The 18,752-nt window shown below is 38.1% G+C and overlaps 1 non-coding gene across 1 annotated transcript; it reads left to right on the forward strand.

Moving 5' to 3' along the window:
• The first annotated feature begins 15,696 nt into the window (after positions 1 to 15,696).
• On the forward strand, positions 15,697 to 15,804 carry LOC122280171. The gene has a single exon (XR_006229758.1). It is a non-coding gene; the product is annotated as a small nucleolar RNA R71 (small nucleolar RNA).
• The last annotated feature ends 2,948 nt before the right edge of the window (positions 15,805 to 18,752 follow it).

Below are 18,752 nucleotides of genomic sequence, written 5' to 3' on the forward strand. Positions count from 1 at the left end.
TCACATGGCTAAAATTCAATAGAACATGGATCTAACCCAAAAACATCAAATCTTAGGCCTAATCGAAATCCTCTTGCATAGAAAAAAATCATATATTTGAAACTAATACTAAATATCATCAAAATAATATCCTAACATGAAAATAAGAGACTTGGGATCATCATATAAAAATATCAAAGCCTTTAGAGTAAGATCAAACCACAAAATATTTAAACTTTCTCCTAACGAAGACTGTTTTTCTACTTCCAGTTTTCAAGTTTCTAGATCTAAGAAAATCTTTCATCAAAAACTTTATTCATGCAACAAAACTTCAGTGGAAACTAAGGGCTTCTTTCAGTATACAGTACAACCAGTACCCTCCCGCTGATCGCTAGAACAGGGGCGCGCACGGCTACCACCATGACCAACGTATTGGTCGTAGAGGCCCCATCCTCCTACAATGTCATATTAGGGTGGCCAATGCTAAACAACCTCAAGGCAGTTATATCTACCTACAACTTCAAGATGAAAATCCCAACCAATGCTGAGTAGGTGAGGCACGGGCAGAACTGGTCTTAGCACGGGAATGTTATGTACAGGAGTTAAGGAGCAATAAGAATGAGTTATTACGCTGTTGCAAATGGAGACGGGGATTGCACCCATAAGACCTCAGTACACCCTTACCGCCACCTTTGGCAGTTTCTCTGGAGAAAGGTGTGGAGGTCAAAGATGAACAGAAATTGCAGCAAGCTAAATCCAACGAACCATTGGAAATAGTAACACTGTATCCTGACCTCCCCAATGCCACCATGTGCATTGGGACTCATGTTCCCTTGGAGGATAGAGAAGCTCTAAAGCGATTGTTGATAGAGCACAAAGACATGTTTGCCTGGAGCCATGAGGAGATGCCTGAGATAGATAACAACGTTATCGAGCATCACCTATATGTAGACCCCTTGCACAAGACGGTACACAAGAAAAGAAGGTTGTTCAGCGCAGAGAAGTACACTGCCATCATGGACGAGGTGAAACTAGCCGCCGGATTCATAAAAAAAACCCATTATCTAGAGCGGTTGTTCAACGTCATCCTTATGAAGAAGGCAAATGGAAAATCAAGAATGTACATAGACTTCATTTTGGCGTCGTTGCTAGGGACTATTTATTTTCTATTACTTTTGATACCAACTAGTTCTAAGTTAATTTGAATTTTTTTTCTAAGTCTTGATTGTTAATTTTGTTTTTATTTTTCTTTTCAGGATTCCCGAGTTGTACATGAGACGTACTCAAAACTTGGATTTAGTACCTTTTGAGCCTGAAATTGAACGCACCCTTCATCATTTGAACAAGGAGAAGGAGGATTCCACAACTGAGAACGAAACAATGAAAGATCAACTTGGAAATAGGACTCTGGGAGATTATGCTGTCCCTTTGGTCACCGGAGCTACTTCTAGCATTAGACGGCCTGCCATTCAAGCCAATAACTTTGAGATAAAGCCAGTTATTCTACAAATGGTGGCTTCAACAGTGCAATTCAATGGCATGCTACATGATGATCCAAATGCTCACATAGCTAATTTTCTAGAGTTATGTGTTACTTTTAAACATAATGGGGTTTCTGATGATGCTATTAGATTGAGACTCTTTCCATTCTCCCTTCGAGACAAGGCAAAGGCATGGTTAAACTCACTTCCACTGTTAGCTATAACTACATGGGACTGACTTGGCTAAAATGTTTCTAGAAAAGTTCTTTCCCCTATCCAAAATCGTGAAAATGCGAAATGATATCACCACTTTTGTCCAATTTGATATGGAGTCACTTTATGAAGCTTGGGAGAGGTATAAAGAATTGCTTAGAAAGTGCCCACATCGTGGACTTCCTGTTTGGATTCAAGTGCAAACCTTCTACAATGGTTTGCAGTCTACAACACGTACAATGATTTGATGCAGCAGCAGGAGGGACTTTGATGAACAAATCACCGGAAAACACATATGAGTTGGTGGAGGAGATGGAAATCAACAATTATCAATGGCTAGTGGATCGAGTGACAATAAAAAGAACCGAGGGAGTTCATGAAATTGATTCTTTATCTGCTTTAGTTGCTCAAGTTACAGCTTTATCTAAGAAATTATACAATGTCAATGTGAGCTCCATTCAATCTACTAATGCAATTTGTGAATTTTGTGCAGGAAATCATATGAGGGTAGATGGTCAAGTGGGAAATCCATTCGCCAACAATAGTTCAGAGCAAGCAAACTTTGTGTCGAATTACCAACTACAAAGCAATCTTTATTCCAACACTTACCATCCAAGATGGCGAAACCACCCAAATTTCTCATGGAGCAACTCCCAAAATGTTGTCAAGCCTCCACCAGGTTTTCAAAATCAACAACAAGAGAAGAAACTGAATATCGAGGATGTAATGGCACAATTTATGGCCAAGGTGGATGCTAAATTTCAAGAACATGACATTGCTCTAAAGAACAATGAGAACACTATGTGGAGCATTGAAAGGACGCTCGGTCAATGAACAACATTTATGTCTGAAAGACCTTAAGGATCACTTTCAAGCACCGTAGAAAATAATCCGAAAGAGCAAGTGAAGGCCATTACTTTAAGAAGTGAAAGGGAGCTTAATTTAGAATAGAAAGAGAAAAATTCTGGAAAAGAAGAGATGATTGTGAGAGCCTCATCGCCCACCCCTCATCCTCTTGAGTCTTATTCTCTTACTTCTCATTATGTTCCTCCTATACCTTTTCCTCAAGGACTTCATAAACATAAGCTAGATAAACAATTTTCTTAGTTCATTGATGTTTTCAAAAAATTACATATTAACATTCCTTTTGCAGATGCCTTGTAACAAATGCCTAACTATGTGAAGTTCATGAAGGAGATTCTATCAAACAAGAGGAAATTAGGAGAGTATGAGACCGTGATGTTGACCGAAGAGTGAACCGCCATTTTGCAAAATAAGTTGCCACCAAAGCTTAAAGATCCAGGGAATTTTACTATTCCTTGCACCGTTGGAAACTCTTATTTCGAAAAAGCTTTGTGTGATTTAGGTGCTAGCATAAATTTGATGCCCTTTTCCATTTTCAGGTAATTGGGGATAGGAGAGGTCAAGGCCACTACCGTTTCACTTCAATTAGTGGACCAATCCATCAAACGACCAAGAGGCATAGTAGAGGATGTTCTTGTTAAACTTGACAAGTTTATTTTCCCTGCAGATTTTATTTTTTTAGATATGGAGAAAGATAGAGAAACCCCAATTAGTCTTGATTGACCGTTCTTAGCCATGTTAAGAATTCTCATTGATGTATAACAAGGAAAACTAATACTACAGGTGCAAGATGAACAAGTTACATTCAATGTGTTTGAGGCAATGAAATATCCGTCAACAATCGATACATGCTTCAACATAGATGTGATTGATGAACTTGTGGTAGAAATTTTTGGAAAGAGTTATCCTAAGAAACCACTTGAGGCATGTCTTGTTCAATCCGACACGTCCGATTTCAAGAATTGCAAGATAAGCAATTGTGTACACTATTTGGAAGCATCTCCACCTTACTTGCCTAAAGGGAAGTTGGAAAACATAACATTGGGTGAAAGCACTACTCCACAAAGCCATCCATTATTGAGGCCCCTTCTTTAGAACTCAAACCTCTTCTTTCTCATCTTAAATATGCTTATTTACATGATTATTCTTTACATGTAATAATTTCTTCATCTTTGATAGGTCTTGAAGAAGAGAAGTTACTTCGAGTTTCGAGAGTTCACAAGCAAGCTTTGGGATGGACTATAGCCGACATTAAGGGAATGAGCCCTTCACTTTGCATGCACAAGATTTAATGGAAGAAAATTATAAGCCTACGATACAGCCACAAAGGAGACTTAATCCAAACTTGTAAAAAAGGAAGTTCTCAAATTGTTAGATGTCGGAATTATTTACCCTATTTCTGATAGCTCATGGGTAAGTTCCATGCAAGTAGTGCCCAAGAAGGGAGGAGTGACGTGGTAGAGAATGAAAATAATGAACTCATCCCAACAAGAACAGTCACGAGTTGGAGAGTGTGCATACACTACCACAAGCTCAATGATGCCACACGAAAAGATCACTTTCCACTTCCTTTCATTGATCAAATGTTGGAGTGGCTCACCAATCATGCTTATTATTGTTTCCTAGATAGATAATCGGGATACAATCAATCTAGATTTTACATACAAACAAAGGAAGAAATTCTTTTTGGAGGTCAAGCACTACTATTGGGAGGAACCTTTCCTCTATAAGCATTGTAGTGATCAAGTGACTAGGAGATGTGTACTTGGAAAGAGATGGAGTCAATCCTAAGACATTGCCATTCATTTTAGGTTGTTGGGCACCATTGAGTGAACAAATCGATAGCTAAAGTGCTCAAATAAGGTTTTTATTAGCCCACCATTTTTAAAGATACTTATACTTTTGTTTCTTCTTGTAATAAATGTCAAAGGAGTGGAAATATTTCCTAGAAAAATGAAATGCCATTAAATAATATACTTGTTGTTGAGCTATTTGATATTTATGGCCTAGATTTCATGGGGCCATTCCCTCATTCTTTCTCTAATCAATATATTTTAGTAGCTGTGGATTATGTTTCCAAATGGGTAGAGGTTGTGGTCCTCCCTACAAATGATTCTAAAGTTATGATGAACTTTTTGAGAAATTAGATATTCACTGTAACATCCCGATAGGAATTCAATAGTGAAATTTCTATAGACTATAGGAACCTCGTGAAAACTCTGTAAGTTTTCATGAATCGACTAATCGCAAAAGTTTTAGTTTGTCAACATAGTCAGTGTTATCACTCACTATGGTGCCAGAAATGCGATTTTAATTATTTGAAGTAGTTAGAAGTATTAGAATACGTTATGGTCTGCGCCACTAGACTTAGTTGATTATTTAGGATTTTATGGTGCAATAACTCATTTTCATAATTTCGGACGAAACGACTGTTTGAAACTGTACATTTATTTTTAGGGGCACTTCGGGGTTAAGTTTTGGTAAACGATTTTCAGTATTAAGTTTATTATGCATTTTTTCAGAGTAAATAGTAACCTCGATAAGTGTACTAAGTGCAGTGTTCGCAAAATTACAGTGTGGAATGTCCAAATTAGGTTAGAGAAGTTTTATTTGGACACTTGGCAAGATCTTAGCCACACATAGTGAAAGTATTATACATTTGGCATAAAGAGGAACCATTAGGCAGATTTGTGAAGGAAATCAAGGTGTGAGATCATTCTACCTAAGAAAAACCTTTTTTTATCTGATTAACAAAATTGAGCCAGATCAAAGAGGGTTTCAACCCTAGTGAAACCCTAAATGGTTGAAATCCAATTGAAACCCCAAAAGCTTGGTTGAAACCAAAACCCTAAACGATTTCCCCAAACCCTAAATTGGCCTTCAAACCCTTTTTGATCCAATTCCTAGCATTGTATTTAATCACTTGATTAAATCATTTCCACATGCTATTAACTTCTCAAATCCTTGTTATCCTATCATTATCCAACCTTTTAAACCTTGTAAATTTGATTGGGCCAACAAAATTTGGATTTGGGCTTGATAACATCTCAAACCATAACCAAACCCCTTTTAAACCCCAAATTGAAGCCCACGTGATTGAGGCCCACCAATGCCCACGAATTTGGCCACCTTGACAAAGCTTCTTGAAGAAGTTTCCTCCTCCACATGGCAGACCATCCACTTCCCTTGGCTGCACCTAATAGTGCCTTGAGGTGATGGAGACCCACCTCATCAACCTCCATACCTCACAGCTTCTGCAGGCAGTCCTTTCCCCTCACTATTCTCCACTTTATGTCACATAGCCACCTCAAATCAAGGTTTATTCAAGCCCAAATCTTCCCCCTCCAAAATTATAGAGAGGTGCAAGACACACTTGTTTCCCTTTAATCACTTCTTCACCCAGTTCTTAGAAAGAAACTCAAAAGAGCTCTCTCAGGCAAATTTGTGGGTCTTATTGCGTGGAGATTTTCGACCCTTTGTAAGTATTTTCACATGATGAATCCTTCATAAAAGTTGTTCCTATTTTGGTATAGTTTTCTTAGATATATTATTTGTATCATTCCATGGTCATTTTGTTGGTCAAAACTATTTTTAACCATGAAAATGTTATTCTGGGCGTGAAACTGGAGAGTATGTTATGTTTTGGAATTTTTGACCAAGCTGATGGACATATCTTGGTCCAAAAATTTTATGCAGTATTTTTAGCATATGTTTATGAGTTTCTATTGAGGTTCTGTTTCATGAATAAAGTTTTTTATGATAGATTTTCTCAGATCTAGAAACTTGAAAACTTGAAGCGGAAAAACAATTTTTGTTTGGAGAAAGTTTGAATATTTCAAGGTTTGCTCTTACTCTAAAGGCTTTGATATTTTTATATGATGATCCAAAATCTCTTATTTTCATGTTAGTATGTTATTGTGAGGATATTTAGTATTATTGTCAAAGATATGATTTTTCTATGCAAGAGGATTTCGGTTAGGCCTAAGATTTGATATTTTTGGATTAGATCCATGTTTTATTGATTTTTAGCCATGTGATTTTAAGTTTGATGGTTGGATATTCTTTAGGACACATTTTTAAACCATATGATGCTTTATTTCGAAGATCTCACCTTCTTAAGCCATTCATTAGGAGATTTATCAAAGCTAGTTGAGGAAAAAGTTTCTGTTTTTGGACAAAGTATAAAACTAAAAACTCCAAGTGTTATTTTGTGATTTTGGTGACTTTAGTTTGATGATTTAAAGCATGGTTGATCTTAGGATGATGTTATGAATATGTTAGAAGTAAGATTTGATTTTTTGGAATTCTTGGAGATGTTTTGATTTAAGGTCAAAACTTGTGATCCAAGTGTTTGGATCATTTTACAAAACGTTTGGTGTTGATTATTAGCCTTTTCTAAATGGATGTTTTAAGTATGGTTTTAAACTTAGGATAGGAAGATCCTTGTTGCAAAATTTTGGGTTAAGCATGAGTTTTGAAGTTGGAAAGAATTGCAACAAAAATCAAGAGAAATGGCCTATGGATGTTTTGGCCATAGTGTGTTTTCCATAGTTGTGATTTGCTTTAAATTTTTATGAGTTGATATTTGAGTTTAGGACAAAATTTACATGAGGAATGTAAATTTTAGAAATTTTTGGAGTTAGGATGTGAAATCCTTAAGTTAGGGGTAAAATGGTCATTTTTCCACATGTAAAGGGTAAAATGGTAATTTTACTCTAAGTTCTCTATTTTACACATTTCTAATTGTTAGTAATTAAATTTCTAACTTTTAGAATATCCTCTTATATTTCCTCGTATTTCGCACTTTATTTTCATTGAACACGACAAACGAGGTAAGTTAGCTTCTAACTTACTATCAGTTTATTGTGTAGGTATGATGGGTAAGGGAACTACAATTTATGTATGTATGTTATCATATATGCCATGCCATGCCACGTCATTAAATGTTTATATGTTATGCATGATTTATTTTGTCACGAATATTTATCTGTTACACAATCTATTCTATCACATATTGTTATATGTTATAAGTATGCCATATGTTACATGTATTTCATATCATGTAATATTCACTGTTTCAAATATTTCATGTTAAATATGATATCTGTTACATGTTAGGTCTTGTTACGAAATGTTTCCATCTCAAGTAAGTCATGTCTTTAGAGTTAAGTTCAAGTTCAGTTATGCAGATACTCCTAGCCTAATCATTCTAATTGTTAGGGTATCTTATTTAAAATACTTATGATGGAATCATTCTGATTGTCTGAGTATATCTAATGGAATATGTTGAGTGGAATCATTCTGATTGTTCACTATTCCTAATGAAACGACTGGCAGAATCATTTTAATTATCAGAATTCAAATCTAAGTTCATGTCAAGTAAAGTATTCAAATCAAGTTTATGTTAAGTCAAGTTTCAGATGACGTTCATGTTAAGTTATTCAATCACGACCCTAAGTGCTAGGATGGGGTAATATCCTAGTGGAACTCATTTGTTCATGTCGGAGTGTCTAAATAGGTGTGAAATTCTCTGGGTTGACGAAGTACAGTCAACAGGTTCCTCTTGGTAGGTTGGTAGAGGGATAAGTTTGAATTTGGTAAGCCCCATTGATCAGGAACGTCATTACATGGTGACCCTTACTTTTAAAATGACCAATAACGAGGCAGAGTATGAGGCACTGGTGGCAGGATTTTTGATAGCCACGATGCTGGGAATAACCAAGGTAGATGCAAAATTAGATTCCCACATGATGGTCAAACAAGTACTGGGCCTGTACACCAAAAAGGGCTAGAAGTTTAAGAAGTATTTGGCTCGAGTTTGGAAGTCATGCGATCGGTTCTCATACTTCAGCAATATCCCAAATACCTCAAGAAGGTAATGTAGTGGCAGACAAGCTGGCGTGCACAACATCGGGGATGGAGGAGGTACCCCTCTCGTGGCAAGTAGAGAAGAAGGTTATTGAAGTGCTAGCCATCGGGGAAGAAGTGGGCGCGATAGGCTCAAGTGTCCTCGAGTGGGTCGGCGAAGTGGTCAAGTACCTCAACGTGGGAAAACTCCCTGTAGGGAAAGAAGAGGTGAGAAGGGTAAGAAGAAAGGTGGCAAGGTTCATGCTCATCGATGGGGTCCTCTACAAGAGAGGCTTTGCAACCCCATTATTGCGATGCATCTCTCCACAGGAGGCACAATATGTCCTAGCTGAGATAGACGAGGGGGTATGTGGAAATGTGGAAACCATTCAGGCAGGAAGGCCCTAGCTAGGAAAGGGGTGAAAACTGGATACTATTGGCCTAACACACTAAGAGACACCCCAGAGCTCACCAAAAAATGCCTCAAGTTCCAAACCTATGTGCCAGCATTTCAGGCTCACACCCAAAGAACTAATGTCCATGGCCCCCCTTTGGCCATTCACCTAGTGAGGAGTGGATTTGGTCGGTCGGGCCTTTCCTACTTGGAAAGGGAGGCACGAGGCTCATGATTGTCCTAGTAGATTATTTCACCAAATGGATGAAAGTCGAGCTATTGGCAATAGTAACAAGTAAGGCAGTGTCTAGGTTTTTGTGGAAGAACATCATCTGCCAATACGGGATTCCACAAAGCATAGTCTCAGACAATGGGCACCAATTCAATTTAGACCACTATAGGAAGTGGTGTGCAGAGATGAAGATACAAGTTAAGTACTCCTCTCCAGGCCATCCACAAGCGAATGATCAAGCAGAGATGACAAACAAGGCGTTACTATCAATTCTGAAGAAGAAGCTCATAGAGAAGAAAGGAGAATGGGTAGAGGTCCTACTAGAAGTATTATGGGCCTACAAAAGCTGAGTAAGAACCCCAAGGGGGAGTTCGTATTCACATTGGCATATGGATGTGACGCTATACCTACAGTAGAAGTGGGGCTGCAAAGTTTCCGGACCCTTCATTTCTGGGTGCCCCAAAACAAAAGTTATGCCCATGACAGCACTTTACTATTTACTGCTTTTAAATCATTATTAATATGTTCGTTTATTATCCATTAGAACTCTATCATTTTCATTCAAGTATATTATGAATAAAGTGTTCTTTCCAACTCCATTGAACAAAGAACCCATGCTACGACTGCTCGCCACCATTAAACATCAATGCCAAGCCCCAAGCACTCACGATGCCATGTAAAAAGGGCATTGAGGTCATCAGGCACCGCCACCTTTAAACACCAATGTCAAGCCCCATGGACTTGCGGTGCCATGAAGAAAGGGCACGGTGGTCATTAGAGCCCGCCACCTTTAAACACCAATGTCAAGCCTTAAGGACTCGTGGTGCCATGTAAAAAGGGCGTGGAAGTCATCAGACCTCGCCACCCTTAAACACCAATGCTGAGTCCCAATGACCCACGGTGCCATGTGAAAAGGGCGTAGAGGTCACCAGACCCTGCCACCCATAAAAGTTGACCGTTAGCCTAAAATGGCCGGTGGTATAGTATAAGAAAGTCACAAAGACCAACGCCACTCTCCAGCTCAAAACTCCTCACCAACAGCAACAAAGGAATACCAAGAAAGTAGAAGGAAAAAGCAAAGATGCCAAGGCAGTAAGAAAATGCAAAAAAAATGTAACAGCCTACTAGAAATTCACTATTAGAATTTATATTGACTTTAGGAATCTCGTGAAAATTCCATAAGTTTTCACGAATTGACTAATCGCACAAGTTTTAATTTGTCAACATAGTCAGTGTTATCACTCACTATGGTGCCAGAAATGCAATTTTTATTATTTGAGGTAGTTAGAAGTGTCAAAATATGCTATGGTTTGTGTCACTAGACTCAGTTGATTATTTATGATTTTATGGCACAATAACTTATTTTCATAATTTCGGATGAAACGCCTGTTAGAAACAGTGAAATTATTTATAGGGGCACTTCGGGGTTGAGTAGTTTGATAAACGGTTTTCATTGTAGGTTAATATGAATATTTATGATTTTTTAGTACTAAGTTAATATGCATTTTTTGGGGTCAATAGTAACATCGATAAGCGTACTAAGTGCAGTGTTTTCAAAATCACAGCGTGGAATGTCCAAATTAGGTTAGAGAAGTTTTATTTGGATACTTGGCAAGATCTTAGCCACACATATTGAATAGTATTAGACACTTGGCACAAAGAGGAACCATTAGATGGATTTGTGAAGGAAATCAAGGTGTGAGATCATGCCACCTAAGCAAAACATTCTTTTCATCTGATCAACCAAATTGTCCCAGACCGAAGAGGGTTTCAACCCTAGCAAGTCCCTAAATGGTTGGAATCTAATTGAAACCCGAAAAGCTAGGTTGAAAACCAAAACCCTAAGCGGTTTCCCTAAACCCTAAAGTTGGCCTCCAAACCCCATTTGATCCGATTTCTAGCATTGTGTTTAATCACTTGATTAAATCACTTTCGCATGCTATTAATTCATAAAATCCTTGTTATAACATCATTATCCAACCTTTTAAATCCTGGAAATTTGATTGGGCCAAGAAAAATTAAATTTGGGCTTGATAGCATCTCAAACCCTAACCAAACCCACTTTACACCCCAAATTGAAGCCCACTTGATTGAGGCCCACCAAGGCCCACAAATTTGGGCACCTTGGCAAAGGTTCTTGAAGAAATTTACTTCTCCACATGGTAGACCATCCACTTCCCTTGGCTGCACCCAATAGTGCCTTGATGTGAAGGAGAAATCCACCTCATCAGCCTTCATACCTCACTACTTCTACAAGCAGTCATTTGCCCCTCACTATTCTCTACTTTATGTCACATAGCCACCTCCAATTAAGGGTCATTCAAGCCCATAACACCCCTCCTCCAGAAGTTCAAAGTCGTGCAAGACACATTTATTTCTCTTTTATCACTTTTTCACCCCGTTCTTAGAGAGAAACCCAAAAGCGCTCTCAGGCAGATTTCTGGGTCTTTCTGTGTGGAGATTTTCGACACTTTATAAGTATTTTCACATGATGACTCCTTCATTGAAGTTGTTTGTCTTTGAGTATAGTTTCTCTATATATATTATTAGAAAACAAAAATAAAATAAAATAAAATAAAATAAACAAAACAAATAAAGAAAAACATACCTGTGTGGTGTGGTCAAGGTTAATAGACCAGATCCACAAGTGGAATGTCTTCTACTTCTAGAACTTGCCTATCATTAATACTTTAAGGCATTGACCATTTATTTTAAAAATTAGACCATCCTTAGGATCCTCTATTTCTACCACCTGGTTTTCAAAAACATGTTTCACTACAAAGCGGCCAGTCCACCAAACCAATGTTTACCTGCTGGCTTGTAAAGTCTGTAATCATATAAGTGTACTCGGTCATTTGGCTTAAATGTCTTCCTAAAAATATTTTTATCATGAAACGCTTTCATTTTAACCTTATAGATTTTAGACTTAGGCAAAGGTTTCAATTTCACTCTTGGTGCTACTATACTTGAAGGAATATGTTTTTCACCTTTCTTAGGCAACACCTCAAATTTCGGTTTCCATGCTTGTGTTCCATAATCTTGAGTTTTATCAAAAATAGCACAAATATCAACAATATTAGATGAATCACTAATAGTATCAAACTCATAATTAACAAGGGAATATTCAAAGGGATCAGAATTATGAGTTATGTGAACTCCCTCATCTATGAGTGTGTCAATCATGTACGTTTGGTGACACTCATCATCTATAGGCTGTTTCCCAATATGGAACATGTTGACCACCATGGTCACATTTCCAAAAGATAGTTTCATCAACTCATTCCTACAATTTATAAGTGCATTAGCCGTAGCAAGAAATGGTCTGCCTAATATGAGAGGAACCTTAGAGTTAGACTCAACAACTGACTGAGTGTCCAAAATTAAGAAATCAACAGGATAATAAAACTTATCAATTTGGATCAAAACATCATCAACTATCCCTCTTGGTTTCTTAATTGAACAATTAGCCAATTGAAACACAACAAAAGTAGGCTTAATTTCACCTAAACCAAGCTGCAAATAAATAGAATAAGGCATCAAATTAACACTAACTCCTAAATCTAACAAAGCTTGACCAAACACAAGATTCCAATATACATGCAATCATTGGACAACTAGGATTCTTGTACTTAGGAGGAATTCACTGCTCAATTAAAGTACTAACTTGCTCTGTCAGATGTGATGACCCGCTTTCGCTTGTATTTTCGCTGAAATGGTTGCTTTTATTTTAATTAATATATTAGTTTATTTATTTTAATTTATTGCGTTTTAAAATTAGTTTTTAATTTAATTGATGTTGTGTTTTATTTCTTTTGGTTGTTTACGGTTTTTAATTTCGTTGCGGCGGTTTAGTGTTGTTTTCCCGGAATGAGGATTAGACCTCATATTCTTTCCCTACACCTCTTTTCCTTTCTTCCTTTTTCTTTTTTTCCTTTTTCTCTTTTTTTTCTTCTTTCTTTTTCCTTTCTTTTTCTCTTTTTTCTTTCTTTTCTTTTTTTTTCTTCCCCTTCCCGCGTCGACCCCCCGTCCCTCTCTCTCTCTCTCCTTCTCTCTCACGCCGGAGCTCTTCCTGCCCTCGACCTGCCACCGTCTGGCCACCGTGCAGCTCACCGCCCCCACCGGTCGACTCCCCTCCCTCCGGCGCACCTCCCCACCAATTCCCACCCCCATCTGGCCGGCCGTTTGGCCGGAAAATCCCTTTAAAGCCTGCACGAGTTGTGCTCCGATCCGCCACCGTCGCTCCACCTCCGGCCACCATTTCTTCACCACTTCATCACCGGTCCCTTGCCGTCCTAACCTACCTATTTTCGGCCTCCAACGACCACCGGAACAGCTCCCACGAGCTAGCTTTCCTTTTTGGGAAATCCGGTCTCTCTCCGGCGTTTTCGCCGTCACCCACGGCCAACCACCACTTCCAATAGCTTCACAATCATCTCTAGACCATTCCCTATCAATCCCAAGCCCTGGTTTGTCCCCGTTCAAAAGTGGGTATTTCACAACCCACGGCCACAGTGATTTTTCACTGTAACGTTGCTTTTTCTCCGCCGTTTGCAACGCCGAGTGTTTTCTAAAATTACCGTATAGCGTTGTAAGTATTTTCCAAACCCTATTTTCAGATTTAAATATATATTGCTCTTTCAATTATTTTATCTGCTGGTTGGTTGATTCCGGACTGAGTCCGAGGAGTTCGGGGGTCAGATGGATGGAGGACGGAGTTGCTTGTTTAATTGATATATGTTGGTTGTTTATTTTTGTGCATTGATATGGCATTTACATGGTGCATGCACGTGTGTTTTGTTTATTTGTGAAAAGCCTGTTTATTGGCGTAAGTGGACTTACGGGTGCGTGTGTATCACGACCCCAAGCCGGGATGGGGTATTATCCCGGTGGAGCTCCTCTGGTCACTCAGGAGCGGAATAAACTGAGTGATGTACCCTGGGTTGTCGCTGGGCGATGACGGGAGCGGGGGCTAGGGGTTGCTTGGCTACAAACGCATCGGGCGCGGAACTGGGCATCGCCCTATGCACCGACTCCGTGGCCCTTCACTGGTGAGGGCTAGAGGATGCTTGGCTAGGAACACGCAGGGCGTGGAACTGGGCATCGCTCGTTAGGTGTCACATGCGTAGTGGTACTCTACGGTGTGGCACTGGAGCCAGGGTGTGCGGATGACCCTTAGGGGAGGTCATGGTGCATACGGATAAAATGGTTTTTGGTTTGAGACGGTTATTGAGGCCAAATGTGACTTTTGGCGTGGTTTTTGGAAAATATGTGTTTTTGGGCCAAATGGGATTTTTGGCGTGTGTGGAAAAATCATGATTTATGGGATTTGTGCATCGGGCATACTTCATGCATTTTGTTTGAGTTCTATGTCTTTTTATCTGGTAGTGTTTGGGTTTTACTTACCTGCGGCACCATCTTTTGGTTCTGCAGCTTTTGGTGCAGGTTTTGAGGATGAGGAGGAGGAGGCTGAGGACGAGGATGCGGCTCCGCCGGGTTGCTGATGTTATGCTTTGTTTTTGGTTTAAAGCTATGTTAGTGTTTTGTAATATTTTATGTATGTTTTGAACAGCTTGTGTTACGTTAAGAAAAATTCTGGTACTTAGTTGTATGACTTTCATTATCCACTGCGTGTTTCTTCGTGCACATATGTTGCCTTTGCACACACTTGGCACCCGTCGTTAGGGTGGTGACCCGGGTTGTGACCATCCGGACGTCTCGATTTCCCAGTGTTCGTGCATGGGGATTTGGGGGCGTCACATCAGAAATGATGTCTTCTTAACATGGTGCTTCCTCTTAATAGTATACAAAATCTTTAAGAACTTTTGCATAAGTAGGAACTTGTTTAATAACATGCAAGAGGAAGGTTAATCTTTACCTACCTGAGGTTCTCCAAGATTTCATTACTAGAATCCAAAGTTGGTATGATTTTAAAGCTTGAGGAAATGGTATCTTAACTAGGCTCTTGATTACCTCTGTTTCTTTGGGTAGCTCAGCACCACTATTGCTTTGATCCTCTTCGACATCCTCTGATTTGTTCGTTGTTGGGATGTGTAATGACTTACCACTTCGTGTCACAATGGCATTCACCTCCTTCAAATCCTCTTGTGCCATGTGTTGACCACGGGGTGTGGACTGAGCTTGAGAAGGGAACTTACCTCACTCATTCACACTTAAAAAACTCACCATCTTAGATATATGGCTCTTTATCTGCTTATTTTCTTCAACAACCTACATAATCAAATAATCAAAGATTCAAACTTTTGATTAGTTTTACTTTGTACCTCAATAAAAAGCATGTAAAGTATCTTCTAAGGGGCTCTTAGAAGAAGATGATGCATGATACGGTGTAGGGTTAGCTCTAGGTGGCTATGCAGGTTGCTGGTTTTCAGATTTCCAATAGAAATTGTGGTGATTATGCCACTCAGGACTATAGGTATCAGAGAAAGGTGCAAAAGGCTTATTGTACATACCTAAGGCATTACATTGTTCCTCATACATTCCTCTCATCTCAGTAAATGTGGGGCACTCTTGAGCAAGGTGATCTTTTTTTAACAAGCTTATTGAGTTATTCTATGGCCTCATCAGGATCTTTCTGAAAGAGCTTACCATTACACATCATCTCTACAAATTGGCGCTCTCTAAGTGTAAGTCCCTCATAAAAATAACTAATTAAGTGCCAATTCTGATACCCATGGTGAGGACACATACTCAACAACTCCTTAAATCTATCCCAAGATTGATACAAAGTCTCACTATTCTTTTGTGCAAAGGTGGAGATTTACCTTTTTAAAGTGTTGGTCTTATGTTGGGGAAAGTATTTACTAAAGAAGACCTGAGTCATCTCATTCCATGACCCAATAGATCGTGGTCTTAGTGAGTATAGCCAACTCTTAGCTCTATCATTCAAAGAGAAATGAAAGAACTTAAGTCTCACAATGTCATCAATTGCATTTTAACTGTGAAAAGTCGCAACTACTTCCTCAAACTCTCTAATGTGCACATATGGATTTTCATTATCCAAGCTATGAAAAGTATGGAGTAACTGTATCATCCATGTTTTAAAATCCAGTTGGCGAGTATTAGCTGGAAACATGATGCATGATAGTGTAGCTGTGCATGTAGGGTGGAGGTAATCTTGAAGGGTCCTAGTGGGTTGATTTCCATGTTCACTCATTTCTTTTGAATTAGAAGAATTATCAAACAAATGATTAGAAAAATTAGACTCTGACTTTAACTCTAACACAGGTCTACAAGCAAATCGATCTAAGGTGTCTCTATACCTGTGAATGCAAGGTAGAGAAAATGCAACACTAAAAAAACTACAAAAAGAAAAATAAAATAAAATAAAGATGCAGCAAGCTAAATGAGGGAAAGAAGTTACTGTCTTTACAAACTACTGAAAAGAAAAACTATCTAGAAATTCTTCTACCGTCTCCCCAGCAACGGTACAAAATTTGCTTACACCCGAAGAATAACGTGATAGTTATATTTCGAGTGTCGATTCCATAGGTAGACAAATTAAAATAATAGCAGAAGAAATAAAGAAACTAAGAAAAAAATATTAAATGATCATTAGAGAACAAAGATTAATTTTAAATGTCGATTAAAGTGAAGCAAAGTGATTAATGGAAGAAATACTCAAATTTGACGAACAGTAGAGCAACGAAGATCCCTTACACAAATCCGATATTTTAATTATTCTTAATTCATTGAACAACTCAATTAGGAACTTAATTCCAAAAATTTCCAATCGGAAGGTATAGAATTATAAACCAAAAGTAAACCAAATGTAACCTTTTGAAAAATCATTCACCACTTTTTAAATATGTAAATTATTATTCCTATTGAGAAAATCCAATGACGACAATATATCAAAGAGTGATATTGCAGCAAAGAACTAAATCAATATAGATAAATAATTGATCCAAACATAATCAAAGAACTAATTCATTCAATAGAAAAAGTATGACTGAATCCCTAAACATAATAAATTTTATGATTATTAGGAGAAAAAAAATCAACAATGAATTGAGAATGATAAAACAAAAGAGTTTTAGTAATTGAAAATCAAATAATTCAATTAAAAATGAATTAAAAATACCATCTAACGCGCAAGTTCATCTCTAGCCCTACTAGAGAATTTAGTTACCCATGAATGTAATGGATAACAAAAATCTCAAGAGAGAAATCAAGTAAACAGCGGTCATGGATGTGACTTTATCCTCTATTCAAATCTGTCTATTGTGCCTCTCCTTCCCTTCTATTTCGTGCTAATGATATGCTTATATAGGGTAGGAAAGAAACCCCAATGTCTTCATAATTCCCGCATAAAAAAATGGCTAAATTTTAGGACTCATCTTGGTAGCCTTGTACATACTTCAAGAGTTCAAATTTGGAAATTCTTGTTCGAGATAAATTTATTTTTGTTTAAGATAGCTTTCCAACACATCAAGAATCACATCAATCTAATATGTGAGTAAAAAGTTACAATCAAAATACTAAAGTATATCTAGGTTGTCTCCTAGAGAATTTCAGACTTGGACTTCTTGTGGTTTCTGTTTGTGATTTATTTCTCTTTTTTTTCTTGTTCCAAATTGCTCTTAAACCACATGAGAGTCCTTCTTTGAATTTAACTAGGCTTTGACTTGCTCTTTTATAAACTCTGAAATTAAACATAAAAATCTGTTTAGGAGTATCCCAATGTAAATAGAAATTCAATTCAAGAATACAAATTAATTTCTATTATTTCTATTCACATTTTAGCATTTTAAATCAATAATAGGGTATTTAGACTGCACTTTCGCATACTCATCAGGTACCATTATTCATTTATCAGTCATGGCTATTACGTAGTTTCATACATTAAAACATTCATTTCTTTTCAGTCATTTCTTTCTTTCATTTAGACCTTTTCTTCTAATAGTTCATTTATGGAAAAACATCATTTAAAAGAATAAACTGAAACGTCATCTTTCATGCAGTTAAGTATTTTCATACCTTAACCTTCTTTTCATTTCTTTCATTTCCTTGAAATCAAATGTTTTTATTATCTTTTCTTAGTCCAGTGCATATGCATTTATTTTTGAAAAAGAGCATTTCATGTCATGCTACGTATAAGTCAGACATTAGTTATTTGAGAGAGCATGTATGAAAATCTCATGACTTAGAACCTACGTGCATGTATTACCTTATACATGATGACTTGCAAAATTTCATATTGCAGATTTTACAAGTTCGCTCGAGCAGAGGTTTTTGTCTGCTCGAGCGAATTCAGGCAGATTCAAACGCTCGACTGCCGCTCGACAGGGAGCTCGAGCGGGTTGCTGAAAAACAAAGATCGCTCGAGCAGAGACATTGGCCGCATGAGTGAAATCAGGCAGAGTTGAACGCTCGACGTGCGCTCGATAGGATGCTCGAGCGAAATCAGGCAGAGTCGAACGCTCGATGTGCGCTCGACACCCCGCTCGAGCAAACATCGTATTTTGACAGATTTAAGGTTTTCCGCCGTCACACCATATAAAAGGAATTTTTCACTCTACGGCCGCGACTTTTGACTGGAGAACACTTCTTGGGACAAAAAAACATAGCTAGAGGGATTCAAATCATCTGTTTTGGAGAGGGAATTCCAATTATTGCCTGTACGTTGGAATCATACATGAGCACGGACGGGAGAAAAGCGTTGAATCGTTCCCTTGAGCTTTTGAAGACGAGTTGCGACTGCAAGGAGGATTTTTTAGTGTTT

This window comes from Carya illinoinensis, chromosome 10 (assembly GCF_018687715.1).
Source record: "Carya illinoinensis cultivar Pawnee chromosome 10, C.illinoinensisPawnee_v1, whole genome shotgun sequence".
Lineage (NCBI taxonomy): Eukaryota > Viridiplantae > Streptophyta > Magnoliopsida > Fagales > Juglandaceae > Carya > Carya illinoinensis.